Below are 7,144 nucleotides of genomic sequence, written 5' to 3'. Positions count from 1 at the left end.
GTTGCGTTTTTCAGCATGTAAATAATTAGGAGATTTTTCTTTTATTTTAGAGACGAACTTAATAGAAAAATGTAGTCGCTATAGGTTTATCCTTTTAAAATAAAAATGAGACGAGCCTCGCCAAATAAATCACAAACCGCCGGGGCCCTCAATAAAATACATAACCATTGACTAGACTTTGGATTTGGCCGTTTAATGAACCTTCACGGCCTCTTCCTAAAATAACAATACGTTAGACTCTTTAGGACGCGCCTTAATAAATCTTACCTTCTTAAACTCGGGTGCACATTTATGTGACCCAAATCCAATTCTCAACGGAGTCGAAATGTGTTTCTAATCATGGGTACATTGATTGTAACGTGGTTCGAGGTGCGTGTCCATGACGTTGCAGATTCATTTTAAAAAATAAGAATGAGATGAGCCTCGCCAAATAAAATACAAATTGCAGGGCCCTCAGTAAATATTTGCTTTAAAAATTGTTTATACTTCGGGATGGACCGTTTAGTAAAATTCCACGATCCTACCCAAAATAAATACGCTAGTCGCTTTAGGCGTGCCTTTAATAATTTAATTTCCTTAAACTCGGGTGCACATTGATGTGACCCAAATCCAAATCTCAACGGAGTCAAAGTGTGTCGACGACCACGGGTACATTGATTGTAACGTGGTTCGAGATATATTTTTATAACGTTGCAATTCTTGATAAAAATAACAGTAAATGATAAAAGCGGTTGAAAGATAAAATTTGCACATAAGTTCATATTGTATTTAAAATCAGATAAATAAGCCAAATATAACAGTTGAGCGACCGTGCTAGAACCACGGAACTCGGGAATGCCTAACACCTTCTCCCGGGTTAACAGAATTCCTTATCCGGATTTCTGGTACGCAGACTGTAATATAGAGTCATTCTTTTCCTCGATTCGGGATTAAAATTGGTGACTTGGGACACCCTAAATCTCCCAAGTGGCGACTCTGAAATAAATAAACCAATCCCGTTTCGATTGTCCTTTAATTGGAAAAAACTCCCTTGCACCCTCTCGGATGCGGAAAAAGGAGGTGTGACAGCTCTGGCGACTCTGCTGGGGATTAAGACCCAGAACCACTGGTTCAGGGTTAGAAATTCGAGCTTAGATAAATTGTTATATTTGGTTTTATCTGATTTTTACATGTTTGAGCCTATTGTGCTAAATGCTGCTTTTACCGCTTTGATATTCTTTGAACTGTATATAAACTGTGTCGAAACCCTTTTCTTCTTACCTTCGGGGAGAAGCTCGCTGGTCGAGGCTCCCTATTCTATTAGTGTCAATACCAGAAATAAGAAAGAGGACGGATAAGTTACGAAGTCGGACGGCCTTTTGGTTCCCGGTAAGTTGCCCCCTCCTCGACTCGAGTTGTTCGCTCGGGTACACTGTCTAGAACACCGACCCAGGTTATGAACTTAGAATAACTCAGCTTCATGTCGGATCCCTAGTAGGAACGTTTATTTGCATCATGTGCATTTGGCTTAGGGGACTCAACACAGGGGTTGGGTCCGTCTAGGACAAGCAACCTGAAAATAATAGACCATCTTTGGCATCCTATGTGCTACATGTTGTATTTATATAAGGGTGAATGGGTCATTTGGCGGACCAATGATATTTGCGGACAAATGACACTCCTTATCATGCTGATCACGTTAAATAAGAAAGTTGCACTATTTTTGATAAGCATGCTATTATGTTAATTAAGCACATGGGGAACATTGTGGAATTCAAGAAACCTTGGTATTCCACATGTCCCCCACGCTTCATTTTTGGAAAAAGCACATGGGGACCATTTGTGGAATCCAGGAAGTCTTGGAATTCCACATGTCCCCCACGCTTCATTTTGGGAAAAAGCACATGGGGAACATTTGTGGAATCCAAGAAGTCTTGGAATTCCCCATGTCCCCCATGCCACATTTTTGAAAATAATAACAAAATAATAATAAATAAAAAAAGCATTGGAAAATTCAAAAAGATTTTGTATGTTTTCATCATTTTCCACAAATTAGAAAATCGTGAAAAGATGAGAAAATGGCAGTGTAGAGATATAACTACTTATTTTTAGAAGGAAAAAACCAATGTCCAAGTAGTATCGAAACTCTGCCGTTTTGAGAAAATGAAAAGAAATGTCTTATTGGTTTGTTATATTAAAAACAAAGGAAAAATAGAGAAAAAAATCATCATTGTTCTGTCTTGTTTTTTCAGAAAATATATAAAAGAAAATAGTTTGTTTTGCCATGAAAATGAAAATGAAAAAGAGTCTGGTTTTTAAAATGTTTTATTTTATTTTGTTTTGTTTGTCTGTGAATATGCCAAAAATAAAAACAAAAAGAGTCGGGCGTTGAACGTGATTTTATTATTTGTTCCAAAATAAATATATATATAATCCAAAAAAAAATTAAAAGAAAATTCAAAATTCAAAATTAAATATTTTTTTTAAAAAAATAATAATAATAAAAAAAAATCCGAAAATATTTTGATTCTTCTTTAAAAAAAATTCAAAAAATATTTCTTTAAGCATTTCTTTTGTTAAAGGTAAAAATTCCAAAAAAAAAACATTTTCCTTTTTCTTTAGAATAAGAAAAACAAATGAAAAAAAGAAGGAATGTTTTATGTTTTACGTTAGTTAGTTTGTTTGTTATGAACGAAAAATAATAGTTTGTTTGTTTGCTATATAAAAAAAAGAATAGAAAATGGAAAAGGGTCTTCTCCAAAATAGTTTATTTGCCCGAACTACGCGGGTTTGATTCTCACCGGATGTGAGATACGTAGGCAACCCTCATCGGGTCCAACCCCACCCTTTGCTAAAATAACCTAAAACAAATAAATAAAAACATGTCAAAATTTTAATTTTTGTCATAAATAAGTCGGGTGATGCTGTTTTGTCAAAAATAGCCGAATGTTCCCGAAAGGGACGCCGGAAGGCTGACTTTGCACAAACGGCCACTTTTGGGTCATGTTTAAGATTTGGTCCAGTTGACCCACACAGCCTTAAAAATCTTCGTCCCCGAGACGTTGAAAGGCCGTGTTTGCAATATTGAGTTTTCTATTTTTGAAAAATGATAAAAAGAGTCATAAATAAATCAGGTGATGTTGTTTGTCATAAATAGCCGAATGTTCCCGAAAGGGACGCCGGAAGGCTGACTTTGCATAAACAGCCACCTTTTGGGGTCATGTTTAGGAGTTTGGTCCAGTTGACCCGCACAGCCTTAAAAATCTTCGTCCCCGAGGCGCTGAAGGGCCGTGTTTGCAACACCAGGTTTTATTATAATTTGAAAAGAAAAAAATATCGTTTGAATTTTGTCATAATAAGCCGAGCCAGCTTCGGCCGCGTCTTAAACCGTTCTTGCCGAAATAGCCTTAGAGTATCTTTCAGTTGTCGAAAGGTTATTTTCGTAAAAGAACGGACAAGTTTGTAAAGTGTTATAAAATAACCCTCCCCGGCCTCAAAATTCATGTAAAATTTGGAAGGGGCCACATTTGCAAAAATAACCATTTGATTGCATTTGTCGAACAGAGAAAGGGAGCTAGCCTTTTGTTTTTGAGTTGATAAATCTTTAATTAGAATATGTGGTTTGTTTGATTTTTTTCAGTTTATTTTAATATGTAAATTGAAAAAATGATTAGTATTGTTTATCTTTTATTGGTCCGAACTACGCAAGGTCTGATTCATGCGGGGTCATGATACGTAGGCAATCTCCATAAGATTCGACCACAACAAAAAAAATGAAAAAAAAAGAAAAATGAAAAAAAGACAGAAAAATGAAAAAGAGATAAGAAAAAATCGGAAAAAAGAAAGAAAAAAAAAGAAAATCGAAAAAAAAGATGTTGTTAATAATGAGGACCGACTGAGTCCATTCTAACCTGTTTGTTTCGCAAAGAATGTTAAGGTGGTTGGTTTGTGGTAAGCCGGATAATGACACCCAGAACATCGCGCAGAATCCTATTGGGAACTTGTTGACGGAGGTTGATGATATTGAAGTTGGTAATGGTCTTGGCAGTATTGATGCAAAGCTCAGTGGCTAAGATGCCAGTTTTTGATGAAATGGGAGGCCGCTCCGTTCCTTGGTTAGCAAAAGAGAAGCTGTTGGTGGCTTATTTTGTTGTCATTTCTGTTGTCCGGATTATTCTTAGGGTTGTAATCCGAATATTGTCTTGTGTCAAATGCAAAATCCGGTCCCTTTTATTTCCAGTTTTCTTTTGTTTAGTCCTTTTATCATTTTATTCAATGCCGATTCTAGTGACATGACATGCGCACACAGTTTGGGCCTAATCTTAAAAGTTAATCATAAAACCCTGGAAAGGCGATCAGACCATTTAAAGGAAATAAGGACGGTTGAGATTATTCAGAGCTCGAGTCATATGGAACTGGGGCAAGTAAAACACAAAGAAAACCGTTAAAAGCAAGATTCGCCAAATTGGCATGAGGGTCGGTCATGATAATGAGAGTGTCGCCCAACGGTGCTTTAGAAATGACAAAGGAAAAATAAAACGTTTAACATAATTGTCAAGTCCAGCACCATCAGAAGAGACTACAAGTTTAAATTGTGTTGTTTGCACTTGGCATGTTTTGAAGACTGGAATGACGAAGGCATTTTGTTCTGCTACCCAAACACTTTATCCTTCGTTACCCTTTTGAGCCTTATTTATTTTCTTTCATACCCCTCGTTCGGAATTAGTAGCAACGAATAAAATACGCGAGCATGGCAGGTAAGAGAAAAGAAAGAAAAGAAAACAACAAAATGGAAAAAGAAGAATAAAAGAAAAAAAGAGAGAAAGAAAAAAAAACGACAAAAAGAAAGGAGAAATGAGAAAAGAAAAAGAGAAAAGAAAACTGATAACAAAGAAAAAAAAGAAAGTCAAATGAAACAGAGGAATTGGGAACTACGTTTGACCTGATTCCTCAAAGAGGATACGTAGGCGCTTCACGGCTCGGTCATAGTTTTGAAAAATGAAAAAAATCAGTTAGGATATCCCCAAGCAAGAAACTGGGGCAAAGGTTGCGTTTATTGTGAATAAATCTAATTCCGAAGGTTGTAACTAATAACCCAAAATTAATGTATTTTTTTTTTTAGCCTTTTATACTCTTTCTTTCTAGCCTATCCAAAACCCACATTACGGTCCAAAGAAAGACCTTCTGACCAGTCTTCAAAAGATGCCAAGTCAGACAAATGAGAGTCTTACCGGCGAACATAACATTCTGTTCCACAGCAGAAAGGACTCTAATCTCCAACAGAAAGAGTCATACCGGCGACACTCCAAATCCCCAACTGGAAAGTAATACAAATGAGAGAGTCTTATCGGTGAAAACCTTCACAGGCACCATAAGGCGATGAAAGCTGAGAGAAAACCAAAATGAGAGAGGCTTGATAGTGAAAAAAAATCTTCGGGCACTACAAGTCGAATAAGATTGGGAATCAGATGGGGAATCGTCAAGGGAAGGTCTTGAGAGACGATTGACGGCATAGGATAGGCCACATACGCATGTCATGGCCATTAGAGTCGGTATCTGCGTTTGATAGATTTTTATTTATAGTTTCTTTTGTTAAAGAGTCATCTTTTCCTTTGTCTTTATTTTGTTTCTTTTTATTTTTTCCTTTCATAGGAAAATTCCCTAGTAGAGTCTGTTTGGTCGGAACCAGTGGGAAATGACTTCAAAATAGGCCATCAACTAGTACATCCAAGTGGTACAAGGAACAGGCGCAAAACCCGTGTCAAGAAGGGTATCCCTATCAAGATGAGATTGATAAAAGGGATGGGCCAGTGTCAGCAATTAATATCATCCTCAGCAAGTTTGATAGCATAATGGAACACAAAGCTGGGAAAGGAGAAAGAGGAAACCATCCCCAACAAGAGTGGCATGACCGCTTACCATGTTTTTAAACTAACAAATTTTTCTTTGATTTAGAAACAGGGAAAATGAACGTTATTGATGGCGGAAAGACAGGCCATAAAGAAAATCATCAAACCGGGGCAGAAAATTTTCTCATTGTGAAAATTTTCGCGAAGACAGGCGCCCACCTGAATAACGAGAGGAATACTTTTATGTCTTAGTATAGACAGGCGCCCACCTGAATAACAAGAGGAATACTTTTATGTCTTAGTATAGACAGGCGCCCACCTGAATAACGAGAGGAATACTTTTTGTCTGTGCATTTCATATTTCAGGCACCCACCTGTATAACAAGGGAATACATTTCATGTCTTTACTATTAGGCGCCCACCTGTATAACAAGGGAATACATTCCACGTCTGTTCCAATAGGAGACGCACTTCCTAAGCCTAGCCTTTACCAATAGGAGACGCACTTCCTAAGCCTAGCCTTTACCAATAGGAGACGCACTTCCTAAGTCTAGTTTTGCCAATAGGAGACGCACTTCCTAAGCTTTACCCATAGGAGACGCACTTCCTAAGTTATTTCACCCATAGGAGATGCATTTCCTCCTAAGTTTATTTTTACCCATAGGAGATGCATTTCCTCCTAAGTTTGTTTTAGTTTCACCCATAGGAGATGCATTTCCTCCTAAGTTTGTTTTAGTCCACCCATAGGAGATGCATTTCCTCCTAAGTTTGTTTTAGTTTCACCCATAGGAGATGCATTTCCTCCTAAGTTTGTTTTAGTTTCACCCTTAGGAGATGCATTTCCTCCTAAGTTTGTTTTTTACCCATAGGAGATGTATTTCCTCCTAAAGTTTATTTTTACCAATAGGAGACGCACATCCTAAGTTAAGTTTCACCAATAGGAGACGCACATCCTAAGATAAGTTTCACCATTAGGAGACGCACTTCCTAAGTCAATTTCACCAATAGGAGACGCACATCCTAAGTAAGTTCCACCAAGAGGAGACGCACATCCTAAGTTAGTTTCACCAAGAGGAGACGCACTTCCTAAGAAAAATTTCACCAATAGGAGACGCACGTCCTAAGGAGACGCACTTCCTAAAAATAGTTTCACCAAGAGGAGACGCACATCCTAAGTTAGTTTCACCAACAGGAGACGCACATCCTAAGTTAAGTTTCACCAAGAGGAGACGCACTTCCTAAGTAAGTTTCACCAAGAGGAGACGCACATCCTAAGTCAGTTTTACCAATAGGAGACGCACATCCTAAGAATAGTT

The sequence above is a fragment of the Nicotiana tabacum genome, chromosome 11 (genome assembly GCF_000715075.1).
Source record: "Nicotiana tabacum cultivar K326 chromosome 11, ASM71507v2, whole genome shotgun sequence".
In the NCBI taxonomy this organism is placed as follows: Eukaryota; Viridiplantae; Streptophyta; class Magnoliopsida; order Solanales; family Solanaceae; genus Nicotiana; species Nicotiana tabacum.
The sequence above is the reverse complement of the archived record's forward strand: the minus strand, read 5'-3'. Positions refer to the sequence as shown.